Here is a 14754-nt window from a genome sequence, read left to right on the forward strand (position 1 = left end):
ATATCTAGTCGGGAGTGGTGCTGACTGAAAACAGATTATTTGGAGCGATTCGCGCGCCATCTGTTGGTCATTCTAAGGACTTATTGAACTACCCTCGTAGTACACACTGAGAAACATTAATGATACCCGGTAATTGAAAATATGTTACCAGGTATCTAAAATCCAAGATATTAGAATCTATAATCCAAGATATTAAAATCTATAATCCAAGATCCTAAAGTCTAATATCCAGGATATTAGGAACTATGATCCAAGGTATTAAATCTACCGACCTAAAATATTAAAATTCGCATATTGCAAGAAATATATAAACCTAATTAGAGTGTTATAAAACCATCTACTATCAAACATATAAATGTTATAGAAACCTTTTAATTTTCTGCAGATCCATTTGGGGCATTGGACGTTTATAAAACTACAAAGTCTAGCATTCATCGTTTTAAACAAATTCTATCGACGTCTTTTGATTTTTATGCCCACTATTTCGGTTGAATTATTAAAATGACCGAAAAATAACAATGAAATTATTGTAAATACGTATATTTATTTCGGTAACACTTTGTATTATTTATTTAATACAATACACTTAATATGTGAAATGCACACCACGCGGAGCAATGTCGACTTGACGTAGAGACACATAGACAAAATGGATGCTCCGGAATATGTGAATAAAAATAGCTCAGTGTCAAGTGACCTTAGAACTTGCGCGCGCATGCATGTATGTTTTATAATCTCTAGATGTTACGAATTAAATCTGAAGATTATAAGAATCTAAAGTCTCGAGATTATGTTTGGTAATATCCCTTTTTCGCAGTGCACCGAACTCTAGGTTTAGCCACTCGCGGTTTAGTAATTCCTAGAACTGCTGGTCCACACAGTATTTCAGCGCGCAGGGCGAGAGGCGGTCGCGACTCTTGCCTGGAAACACTGGAAAGGCTGAAAAGAAACACTGGAAAGGCGTAATACGCGGGTACTCATATGGAAAGATTGCGCAATATTATGCATATCAATTGGTAATTGCTATTTGCAGGCAATCGCCGATTCTGTGGCAAACCCGAGATTCGACTGTACCATATGTATAAAGAATTGCTTCAATGTGTTCATGCTGAATGTGTGCAGAATTCTGTACATGTGGGGACGACCAATTACACTGAAAAAAACAAATGTTTAAATGTAGATGTTCATAAGGTAAGATTGTAGCGCCTAACATGCAGATATTCATGCTAAACATTTACTATCTTTTTGAGATATTAGGCGCATCTCGCATTGGAATTTCACGACTACATTTAACGGACATATATTTCCAATGTTACAATTAAGGAATATTACAATTTTGGAACATTTTCAAAGAATAAAAATTAGATATCTTTAAATAAAATTGGTTAACGACTTTTTTCTGTATAAAGGAGGGAACAATGATCTTAAATTTCGGAGTATATTGTCTCAACACATTTAACAAAATGTTTATAAATTTAATATAAAATTCAAGTTGAAGTAACTTAAAATAGATAGAACTTTAAATTCAGATTACAGATAATTCGTTCTCCGGTTACTTATTCCCGTTTTTATTTTGAATTTAAAATATTGAACATACACAGTAAAAATAAATACTTAAAGTTATATTCGACTTAATTTCCAATTTGACTTGAATTACAGAAGTAACTGCATTTAAATGTGCAAACTATCTTGAATAAAGCACTAACTTATCTTTAAATAACATGTAAGGCTTTTGTTGCTTAAAGAAAGGAATATACCTTCCTGAATTTCAGGTGCGTACTAACTTGGATGACGTTACAGAACGCTTGCTATACTATACAGCTCGTGGCCATTTATTCTATTCGCGTCCTACTCCAATACTCCATGTCGCGTTGGTCAGTGTCGGATATGATACTATGTTTCCATAATTCGTGGAGTTTTAGTTTCACGAATTTAAAAAAGTGCTGCAGCAAAATCAGTTCCAGTTGTCAGGCAATCCCTGAATTTTAGATAGTCCCGACCTGAATTTCAGATTGCCTATGCTTTTTTTTGTGACACCTTAAAATAAGCCGAATTTTTTACTTAAATTAAGTACTTTTTTGCTGTGTAACATTTCCCTTTATCTGCTTTTCGTTCATGTACGAACATTAAAGTTTAATTTTAAATTCACAAGAAAGTTATTAATTAATTCCTTAAATGACGACAAATAAGTAAACTCCTCAAATATTTACAGGCGTTATTTTACACATCCATACATCTAATATCTTGGATATTTCAGTTGAACACTTAGAATGTTAGTGAGTAACATCTCACTTTTTAAGATCCACATATGCTAACTTTGAATATTTAGATTGTTGACCTATAGTTAAACATAAAATATGTTAACTCTGAACATCTAGATGTTAAGTTTGAAAATCCATTTTTCTTCGTGTAAACTATTTTGCGGCCCATGACAAACTTTAACGCTTGATTCGTGAACTATTAAGCACGTTTCCACAAATAATCAAAACGTTCACATTAGATTTTATCACCAAATTCAACCAATTCAGTCGCGTCTTAAATGCTAAATGTATTCAAACGCAGAGAAACGAGATCGCTGGAAGACGTGATAATGCTTAAATGTTTATGAGACTGTTGAAGAATCGTTCGCGAAAGAGAAATATGATGCATACAGATCCTTTTCAAAGCAAAAAATAATTTGCACTAAATATTTCAGCAAATTATTGCTAATATAGTCAGTCTTGCAGTCAATATGAAGTCAAATAAAATTTGAAGAAAAAAAAAGTAAAAACATAGTAAAAACGTAGTGCAAATATATCTAGCATAGTATGAAACTTGGTTTTAGAAGATATGGAAAAAAGTGCCTTATCTAAATTATCTTTCAAACCAATTCTTTCTAAACGTTACGTAGATAACATATTTACAATTGTACCCATTAATAGGATTACAGAACTTTTAAATGCTTTTAACAGTATCGATGATTCTACGCAGGTTACACTCGAGATAGAAAAAAAAACATCAAGTGACATAAAATACAGAAAAGAAACTTTAGGCCAAATAAAATCCATCTTACTAATAAATAATTATCCTTTGCTGTTAATAGGGAATGTCATAAAAGATCGTATCCACGAAATACAGGGTGCGTCATCTAGACAGGACCTATTTCAATGTTGAATAACTCCGCCATTTTTCAGCCGATTGTGACAAACCAGCCAGATTCTGAAACGCCAGTCTATGCCCTTTTAGACATGGATCGATTTACGCCAAAAAAGCTGGCTAAAATTTTAGCGCTGTACATTGAAAACAATCGTTCAACTGTGAAAACTGTGATTTAGGTGATTTGGATTGGCCTCCTCGTTCGCCAGATTTGACGGCACCGGACTTTTTTCTGTAGGGCTACTTGAAGAGTAAGGTGTATGCCAGCAAACCGAAAACTATTGAAGAACTAAAAACTTATATCACAGCAGAAATTGCTGCTATTACGCCCCAAATGTTGTCAAATACAATGAAAAATGCTCAAAAAAGGACCGCTTTTTGTGCGTCTAAAGAAGGCGGTCATTTGATCGATATTGTATTCTGAGTGAATTGTCAATAAATGGCATTGTATACCTTAAATAAATCTTGTTCATTTTCCAAAATCGGCTTAAAAATGGCGGACTTATTCAACATTGAAATAGGTCCTGTCTAGATGGCGCACCCTGTATACAATATTTCCATTTCAGAAAAAAGAAAAAGCATTCATTAAAAAACTACATTAATAAAGATCTAAAAGTTACTCTACCCGAGATCTTGCGGAAAGATTGAGGAGATCCTTAAAAAAATTCAAAAATGACCAACCTTTAGGTAAATTATTGCCTGATAAAAAGGATTCTGATGAAATAGGAAATTGGTCTAATGTAGTTTATTTAATTAAGTGCACTAGTTGTAATAAACTCTATATAAGTGAAACTGGCGGAACATTAAAAATGAGAATTTATGAGCATGAAAGAGATTAAAGAATTGGCAATTTAAATATAGGTTTGTCACAACAAGCATGGAAATTTTATCATTTTTTGATTTTGATAATATACCAATTTTGGCTAGGGAAGACAACACTTTTAAAAGACGAATCACTGCATCAATTTATATAAATAAATATATCAAAATATCAATAAATTTAAAAACCGAAATAGTGAATATAAATCAAATTTACCAATTCATTATGAATTAACTCATCATTTTAATTTTTATTAGTGATTCCAATAATATTTTATTCTCAAGCATTGGCGTGTCTTTTCAGCAGAGGTTTATTAAAATGTCAACTACTAATCTCTACAATTATTGTCCTTCATATCAGTTTATCATATATCCTCAGTCTGCAAACATCATACCAGTTAAAATGTGAGGCCTTTATAAATTATTGGACCCGCTTCAAAAGCTTTGAGGCTTCAATTGGAAAAACTATTACTTTTACTATTTTTTTAAGGAAGTTTTTTATAAATACTTCAATGTTTTTTTTACTCAGTTATGAAAATAACTATTTTATTTTTATTTTGGTAAAATTCGTATTTTAATGATGACATAAATTATGTGAGTTTAAAATTCCGTCCTATTTAAATCATAGATCTGCTGTATCTGGAATTGTTTGCATATTGCAAAAAATAATTTGTTTATTCTTTTCATATTAGCAGACACACACACATATTATATATAATTTGCCATGGCTTTGTGTATCGAAATTACAGTACAAATAGCCGGATTCAAAAGGTCACGTCAATTGATTTTTATTGTATCGAACATTTTGCATCTGTAAAAATGTACATATACAATCGGAAAACAGTTTCTTAGAATAAAAAAGAAATTTACAACACCCACCTCCAAAGATACACTTTATATTCTTCTAAATATGCAAAGTGACTTTTTGAACAAGAATGACTTCACAGTATGTGAGGTATACTGAAAGAAAGGAATTGCTGGTACAATCATATCGCGCGTTAAATCAGCCATAGATATTTCTATTCTAGCCATATAGATTGCTGATCTGACCAGCAATATAACTGTATCAGCAATTTATTTCTTTCAGTGTAGTACTTTACACACCGGTGACCATTATCGCGCAATGTTCACTTTGAAAAAGTAATTTTAAACACGGAATACGAATCGTGAAAACGGAAAACTGGTTGCGCTATCTGGCGGAGCAGCTTCACTTTTTAGGAGTAGCCTTTAGCGTGCAGATCATGTTGCAACCATCATGCTCGTTGCAATCACCTAGTTTATGCACTTGTATCGCAAATGATAATTTTTATATTAAAAAAAAATAGCATACGTTAACAAATACCTTAAAAATAAGACACTCCTGAAAGTTACAAAATAGGGGAAACCACCCTACTTGGCTTCCCAAAACACTTTTTATCGATAAATATTGTTCAATGAACTTCAAACTTTGATTCTAATGTACAAATATGTCACAGAAATATTTCACTCATGTAAAAACTATGAATAATAAAGAAGCAACAATTTTTGTTTCATGTTGATAATTAATTTTTTGCTCTCACGCATGAATTAATTATAACATTTAAATGAAACTTTATCAGAAAGTATCGCATCCTTACTGAAATATTATATGAAAAAAAAAATGAATATTTTTTGCCAGTTTTCCAAGTTAATTAAGATTATGTACTGTGAAGAGGTCCTCCATAATTAATTATATAAATAATAACATCTTTTTCAGAGAATCGCCACAATAAATCATCGAACTTATTTTTACTTCTCGACATATGTGCGGAATTGTATTAAAGTTCGATCTACCGTTCAAAGTTGGATTCTTTTTACAATAAATGGATTTCTGCGAGGTAACATTAAACACACTAAATAAAATATCTCTTGTAAACTATACTTCAATCATGTTAACTTCTAGAAATTCAAAAAAATTGTATGCATAAATAAGATTTTATTTTTCGAAAAGAATGTTTAACTGCATAAACGTAAAAGTTCCAACTGCTGAATTCCACTATGCAGAAAATTTGATTTCAGTTTGAATAGTTATGAGATTATCTTTGATTAATCGTACAAGTCGGCTAAAAGCCTTTTCCTTTTGTGCCGCACGTGCCCGGTAATTTTCTGTTGGACAAAGCGTATTGAATTTTAATCCTCTTTCGAATGAAGCAATTTTCAGATAAAAGCAGCCAACCCAATCGCATATAGCGTTCTTTTACCTCAGAATTCGTAACGAATTCTCTGTAAGTGCTTCTATCGAACCCGCCAGAGAGCAATTGATGTCCTCCCTCCTCCGCATGAAAAGGGGGATAAAATTTCTTTGTTCCCTGGTTTTATTTTATTCACAGCATTTTGTGTACAGGCATGGAGCCGATGGTAGCTATGTCGCGATGAGCATGAAATACTGGTGCATCGCATCGCAATGGGGCATCAATACTGGAAATGTTATTTTCGTCTATCTGAACATTACCTCCACTGTGCACTCTAAACGGATCAATTTCTACAAACTGCCAACATGATTTTATCGGGCGTTATTTGGGTGAAATAGATGTTGATAAGCACTAAGCAGGTAAGTTATAATAATAATTACCTAACTTTTAATTTCCTCCCATTTACCAGTGACTATTAGTGTCTTGGAATAAAAATTTTACTTGGCGTGATATAATAACCAAATCTTTGGTTAGTCGAAACCTACATGACATTCAAACCACCAAAGCCGGGATGTAAAAACTAAGTCGTGACCGTTTGCATCGAAATTGATGCCTAGGTGTTAGAAAAAATTTCCACTAGTTTTTCTGTGGAAGTTTAAAGTCATCTAATCTTGCAGTTGCTAGTTTCATACATGAAAAATAAGGTAAATTCGCTCGCAAGTTTGAGCGCGCCGAGGGCGCGCGATGGTTGAATCTCGCGCTTCGCGCTCGATAATAGGTTACCTCGCGCTTCGCGCTCGAACATTATTACACTTCGCGCTCGGATATTTATTCTTTGCGTTTGGAATGCTTGAAAAAAACTTTATCAAAAAGATCTCTTTTAGATGGCAGTATTTATATGCGTCTTCATATTCTGATTTGTCTACTTAATTAAGTATAGTCAAAGACTAAATTTTTCAAAGCTCTGTAGGCTTTGAGGTACACATTCTCATCGTGACACTCGCGCTGTGCGCTCGATTTCCGACAGACATTTGTAAACAGGTTTTGTTAGATTTTTTTTCTCGTAACTTTCGTCGTTTTTCTACACATTTTTTTTATTTTATTTTTTTCAACGTTATTTTTCACGAATAAAACAAAAAGTAGGCGTCCTATCTTTTTTGGGATAAACAGTTTTGTTAATTCATCTTTTTTCGTATCCTACACAGTTTGTCCACAAAACGACATTTTTTATTTTCCATTATTTTTTGTGCAATCAAAATTTGAATTTTCGATTTTTGAATAAAATCCAAAAATTTATTATGATAATCTTTTCGAGCTTTCAAAAATAAATGTTTTTCTTCTCTTGACTTTTTTTCGTATCATGTGTTTTTCGGCTTCAAATTTTGATTTTCGGTTGATTAAAAAAATTTTGAAAACGCTATAACTCTGAGAATTTTCATTTTATCGAAAAAGTCATTAGGATAAATTGTTTGTTCTTTTTAATACCATGAATATCCGTACATAGAATTTTCAAATTCAGAAAAAAGTGGTCTCAAACATTTTCAAAATGCGCTCACTTTTTGAATTTTTATCAAAAATGGCTGGTTAACGAACTCGTCCTTTCTTTTAGGACCTAAAAAAAGTGTGCCAAAGATGAATTTGATTCATTAATTTTTTCGAGAGATATCGTGTTTACGGACGGACGGTCGGACAGACAGACGCCATCGTGAAAACCTGATTTTGGGATTCAGGCGGTCTCGAAACGTGGAGATCCGTTGAAAAAGTGTGATGTCAAATTTCCGACAATTCTAATACTTTCTCAATCATAAATGACGAGAATGTAAAAAATAAATTTTATTTGCACGATGAGTAAGGATGTAAAGTTTCATGAAACTTTAGCCTGATGAAAAGTTTGATGAAACATTGGGGGTTTCGTGAAACATTGTGACGTTTGAAATATAGCGGCGGGAAAATTCAAACTGATAAGATAAAATCCTAACCTGACCTTAGAGGCTAAACTGCTCTGCGCATGTACAAAATGATTTTTCTTCTCATCCCTATGTTTCATGAAACATATGAAACTTTTTCACGTGAAAATATTACAGCCCTATGAATCTGAAAACAAAATGGTGATCCCTTAATGTCCTAAGTTGATTAGTTCCTAATATCTCCATCGCGGCGTTAGTGGTCCCACCCCTCCCTGCTACTCAGTAAATAAAATGTTATTTTCATGAAAACTCCTATTGATATTGAATCAATTTTATTTATGTAATATTTCAAAACTCTTCAAGAGATTTATATAAATGCTAAAGGGAAAACATGAACTTAAACGTCACCCAATAAACTTGCTAAAGTGGAATATAACATTTGAATTTGAATAAAAAGTTAAAAATAATACTTTCTATTTCTGAATATATTCTACAGAAAAAATTATTTTTTACGAAGATATTAGAAAAATAGAGCAAATGTTAACCGAATCCCATGCATTGGGTCAATTGTTATACCCTCAGCATTCAACGATGTGAAGTTAGCTAGTGATTGAAGTGAAAATACCTTATTGTATATGTAGATGGTCATGACTTTTTCTATACATCCCGGTTTTAGTTCATATATCGACGGGCGTGACTAATCTGATATTTGGAGGTTGCATCAGAAAGTTATAATTTTATTCTAAGTGACTATTACGCACTATTAAATGAAAGAAAGTTGAAAATTAGGTAAATATTATTGCAATTAATTTCCTTATTAACAATTATTTAGCGCAATATCGCAAAGCGAATAGTTGCTTTGACAGGTGTTCAGATGGCTGACAGCGCGGTTCAGCACTCCACAACTCTGCATGAGCCAAAATTCAGTCTCCAAACGATACTTTTCCCAAGATGCGCAGATGTGCACCTACGTTCAGAGGAATACATTTGTGACTTGAAAATTCTCTCAAGCTCATTGGGAGACCAATGAAATTCGAGCTGCAACAAATTTAACACCAGCGTTTTTCTTTGAAAACGATAAAATTGTAACCATTAATGATAAATATTATTTTACTTTTATGCCATTTCAGTAAATTACTTTCTGGGTAAGCGAAAACTCGTTTGACGCAATCCTTCTTGTACTACTGGGGATTCAGTCATTTATAAGATAAGGGTAAAAAAGGATACATAAGAGAAGTTATTTTTATATCAGTCTAAAAATCGTATGGTGGTTATTTAAACAACATAGGTACATGTCACTAAGTCACGATGCACTACGGTTCATAACAAACTGACTTATAAGCTAAGAGAAAGATCAATAGATAGTAAAAAATGGATCAATTTTGTTGAAAAACATTTTGCTCCAGCGATTATTTGACTCTCGAGAAGATAATGATTTGTCCAATTAGATCAATTTGCTCTTATTTTTGGTTCATTTGTCAGAATAAACAAAATGGCCGACAATTCTTGGCGCCGGTGTCATAACGATATAAACTAAAAATTGTATCTAATGGCAAGAAGATGACAACTCAGCCTCCTGTCACTGAGAGTTGAAAACGGCCATGCGGCGGCGCTAGTAGTAACTTTGTTCTAGTTGTTTTGACTTTTAAGTGTCTTTTGTCATGTAGAGCCGTTAAAAACTTTTTAAAATGTATCAAGAAAACGGTTTATTTATATAATTATTGTGAAAATGACTCAGTGGATTTTTCTAATAGTGTTTTTCCTTTTTTTATCGAATTATTTCCATTAATTATCGCTCCGGTATGAAAATACCCGAAGACCCCGAATTAAAGAGTTAGAGGCTTTTTAATAATTATGAAAGATCTGAGGAGAAATTGTTTCGGTTTTATTTCAAAAGCATAATTTTAAGTTTTGAAGATTTTTAAATATGGGTTAAAAGAATATGGAAGACGTTGAGACCATTTTTTTTTTAATTTTTCAAGTTTGACCAATTTTTTTGGTCAACTGAATTTTATCAGGACGTGAAAAAAGTTCTTGAAATTCATGGGGGATTTTTAAATTTTTAAAAAGGGTTTTTTTTCTAAATTTGGTAAAGTTTCATGAAAATAAAAGATATTTTTTAAGGTTCCTAGGAAAAATTAAAATAATATTTTATATGGAAAAATTATTTTGAAGAAATTATTTAAAAAGATTTTAGAAGATTTCATAAATGATCAAAGAAGAAGCTGATAGATTTTAGGGGAATTTTTTAAATCTTTCAAGATAAATAAAAAATGCAGAAAAAATTTGAATAATTTTTAGAAATTAGAAGGCTTAGAAGGTCTGGCAAAATTTAAAATAAGAAGAATTTTCCTTATATTCGTGTGAAAGTTTTAAATAATTTTTTATTTTAAACAATGAAATATAAGAGAAAATTGAAAAAGGTTTTTAAACATAACAAAAGATTTTCTAAAATTTCTAAAAATAGTTTAGAAGATTTTAAAGTAAAATGTTTCAATTTGGTAAGATTGCAAATTAAAAACGAACATAAAACGGGTAAATTCAAGAAGTATTTAGTAGAACTGAAAATAATTTTGAATGTTTTCAAGAGAATAAACAAATTTTCTTCAAATTGCTGGGAAAATTTAGAAGAGGGTAAGGTTATTTTTTTAAATTTAGACACTGGCATTTTTCAGAATATTTTGTGAAATTCTATATAATAAAACAAGTTTTTAAAAATTTCTAGATTCTTTTCTAATACCCTTGAAATATTAAAAAAGTTTATACATTTTCTCAAAAATCTTATAAAAATTATATTCCCATAAATTTGAAAACAAGATAATATTACTTATTTTCTTGTTCTCAATTCTCAGAATTTAATTCTAACATTGATTTATTATAATACTGCGAAAAATAATTTTCCATTCATTTAAGTGTTGCCAAAGATAAAAAAATATTTGTTAATCGTCTTTCAGTAAGAGTGACATACAAATATTAAAATATTTTAGCTTCGTTACAAAGTCTAATTGATTAAAAGATATCACGTTTAAGAGTTGGTTATTTCATTGTAATAGAAAAAAATATTTAAGGATTTATCATATGCCTTGTTTGTCATATATAAATATAATAATTATATTTATTATATAGTAGCATTATATTGTAAAGCGGGAATATAAAAAAATTAGCTCTTCATCACTATATTTGAAAGTGTTTGAATATCCGGGATTGGTACAAAATAACCAAAGAAAGAATAACTAAATCATAAATTAGCAACAAAAAATAATTGTCCAATTATTAAATAAACGAATTGATAAATTTTCATAAATATTTCTATTTCTGTAATTTAAGTTTGACGAAATTTAAAATTTCCTAAAATAATTAATAAGTTATTAATTAATGATTCATTAAAATGTTTGCATTATTTATAATTCTATCAATTACTCATAAATTAATGATCAATTAACTATGTTGCACAATTCTAAATTTCGGGAATTAAAACATTTGTCGCGAATTTAATAATTCGTTTATTTTAAAAGTCGGACTTGAAGTCGGTGAAAGTACATTGGAAGCACCCTCCTAGTGACAACTACACTTAACAGGTGATATTTTCTATTATCAAATTTCGTAATCTTTTTCACTTTGCCAGTACACTGGGCGATCAGAAACCATAAAAAGCTTGCATGTGAGCTAAAGAAATATAAGAACGTCAGCCATCTTGATTTGACTTTATACATGATCCTGAATCAGATCATTATGATCTCAAAACTGCCGGCCCAACAAGAAAAGTCGTAACTACATTTTGGATGAGTTCCCTGTCAACCTAACCGAAATTGGGATGGTAGAGGACTCATCCAGAAATCTTTCCTTTCAGGCATCAATCACACCAACAGCACTCTTTGTCAAGCATTTTACAGATAAATAAAAAAAGCAGTCATTTTCACTCAGAAAAAATGCTATTTTCTAATAAATGAACAACACGAAAATTTATCTGCAAGTCTAAATTGTGTTTTCGATGACATTACAGAAAAGATTAAAGATAAAATGGGTTGCCGATCTGAATTTGTTTAATTGGAATTTAATTTGCAAGGCGACCCAGTATTTTCTGTGACACGTGCTTTGGGTGATTAAGGCAGGTTATTAGAGTGACGACTCTCCTGGTGGATTTGCAATCTCCTGGGATTCCTTGGAGTGAATTATGCAGAGGTGAAACTGCCATAGTCTTAATTGTTCCATTACAGTGGGTACTTATGTACATTCAGCGACAAACAGCAGCTACTTTTGTGACAGGCATGACGAGGACGGATGCCTCCGACGTATACCGCAAAAGCAACGATAGTCAAAAGGGCACGGGCGTTGCAATGCCACACAAACTTCGTCCTGTTTCCTTTCGCCCGAGTTACCACGGAATTTCCACATCGAGACCAAGCCATACACGTGAACTATCACTATAACGGAAGCTGAAATGTCTATGCAATTTACGCCTGCCATACTTCATAAATATGCCGTTAAAATGTTTCATGGCGAATGAAAAAGTGTACATTGAGTTGAGTCGCTCAATTCGACACTTTTTTATATGCTAAGCCTACACAGTAAAAAAAAAAGATCAATTTCGTTAGAGAGCATTTTGCTCCAGCGATCATTTGACTCTCGAGATCATAATGATCTGTCCATTCAGGTCAATTTGATCTTCTTTTTTGGTTCATTTGTCAGACTAAACAAAATGACCGCCAATTTTTGACACCGATGTCATAAAGACATAACCTCAAAATTGTAGCTAACCTGTTAAGTGTAAAATTTGAATAAACTGATTAATTAATTTGAAACATCGAGTTCGTTTCTAGGTTCTCAACCAATCAAATTTGCCATAAATCAACAAAGCAGCTAGAAATGAATCCTATGAACAATATTAATTCCACGATTAATTCAAAACAGGCTTTCGTGAAAAGGTACCCTAAGTATTACGAACAGTATGCGCAATGAAATCCTGAGTAATATGTTTGCTGTTATGGGGAGATGTGCAATTACATATGTTACTTTTTAAAAGTACAAATATATTGTTAGGAGTGACGTAGGGTTGTTGCAAAAACGAATTCAAGAATAAATGTTTCTGAAGCCTCTCTGCTTTTATTTAATTTAAAACAACTAAAGGTATAAATATTAATATAAATATTAATATTGTTTGTGTTTGCTTTACTGACATATTCCGTAAATCGCTAACTTACCAACCCGACTTTGCAAACGGTTGGCTTATGAATGGGCCTTGATGCTGTTTTTTTCAAGTGCGCTCTAAAGTCTAAACGAACCCATTTGGGTCTCTACAGGTATCTATTGGAGCTCAAGTTCCAAATGACACCAACTTTTATTAGAGCCGTAACATGAGTGAACCCCTAGTTTTTTCTGTGTTAATATCAAACACATACACCATTAGGATTAAAATTCAACACTCTAATGACTGTACTACAATACCTGATAAGTATTTTTTTCTTTTTCGAGTCTTTCACTTCAAACCAGTCACCTTTTACGGTTCGTATCCCCTTCAAATTTCCCTCGAGCAATCACTCGTTTTACTCAATTTTGGGTATGTCTTCAAAGGTTTAAAACAGACTTTAAAATGTGTCATTCAATATATACAATAAACACATCAAATAGTTTTAAACTTTACCGACAAAATGTTTTACTTTCCCTAAACGCCTGTATGTCCCAATTTTACGCAAATTTTGTGGAATCTTTTCTTAATCAATTTTCTCCTTGTAGGCGATTAAATTTCTACGGATTGCATATATTAAGTCGAGAGGGGTGCCTGAAAATTACATTGCATGTTACGCTTAGGCAGTTTCAATTATGGCTTGTAAGCCAAACATATAGGGTGGCGCTTGGCTCATTGCGGTATAAAGTGTACCAATTTTCCATTAAAGCAACCGCGATACCTCATGGGAAGATATATAGATGCGGTGATATGCGAGTATCGAAAATGGCTGCATCGAAATGTGGAGACACCTTTCATCGAAAGAGTTTATAATTAATAGCAGTTAATTATATTCTAGTCCCATATTCAAAATATATGATTCAAGATCCACTTTTGTAATTTGAAGTCTTTCTAAATTAACTACAAGGAAAGAAAATGTTCGCTCCTCCATGTTAATGTGCATTATAAAAGGAATGAGACTCGCCAATGATCCACCGAAATAACTGGTAGTAAGAAATGTTACAGGTAATGTGGGAAGTGCACAGTAAAAACGTAGATGAATTGTGTTGCATTTAGATTTAGAATGGTGATTACTTCACCTTCGTTGTGATACGACTATTAGTCCGGGAGCTGGGTATGTTCCCGTATGCATTCAAGAGGCAAAAGTAAAAACTAGTTAATCTTATGTATTTTGACCCGCTGAATCCAATGGTACCGGTTAATTTTACGAGAAGTGGATAGGTTTTGTTTAAAACGCAATTGTTTAAACAAATAGGAAAAAATGGTTTTTCTTTATGGGACAAATTTTTTTAGTAAATATGGACAATTCTAAGCATAAAAGTTCTCTTGCAACTTTTTTGTTAAATGCATATTTACAAAGTTATAAATTTTCAAAGTTCAAAATTTGACGTTTTTTTTAAACTTTGAGTATCGATTATTCTTGACGTATTGAATATTTTTCGAAAATTGAAGAAGGAACTTGTTCTTCGAAAGCTCCTCTACCTATTCATTGTACGCGACATTGGATTAACCAGTCGGAAGCCTAGTTATCGCAATTTACAAGTAGCGCCTTTTGTGC

At 32.1% G+C, this 14754-nt stretch overlaps 1 protein-coding gene across 1 annotated transcript in view; it reads right to left on the reverse strand.

The window, feature by feature from the left end:
• The window catches only part of LOC117171796 (protein rhomboid-like), a 251055-nt gene that overhangs the window by 104667 nt on the left and 131634 nt on the right, over nt 1-14754 (reverse strand). The gene's annotated exons all lie outside the window — the stretch shown is intronic.

This window comes from Belonocnema kinseyi, chromosome 4 (assembly GCF_010883055.1).
Source record: "Belonocnema kinseyi isolate 2016_QV_RU_SX_M_011 chromosome 4, B_treatae_v1, whole genome shotgun sequence".
NCBI classification, from domain to species: Eukaryota; Metazoa; Arthropoda; class Insecta; order Hymenoptera; family Cynipidae; genus Belonocnema; species Belonocnema kinseyi.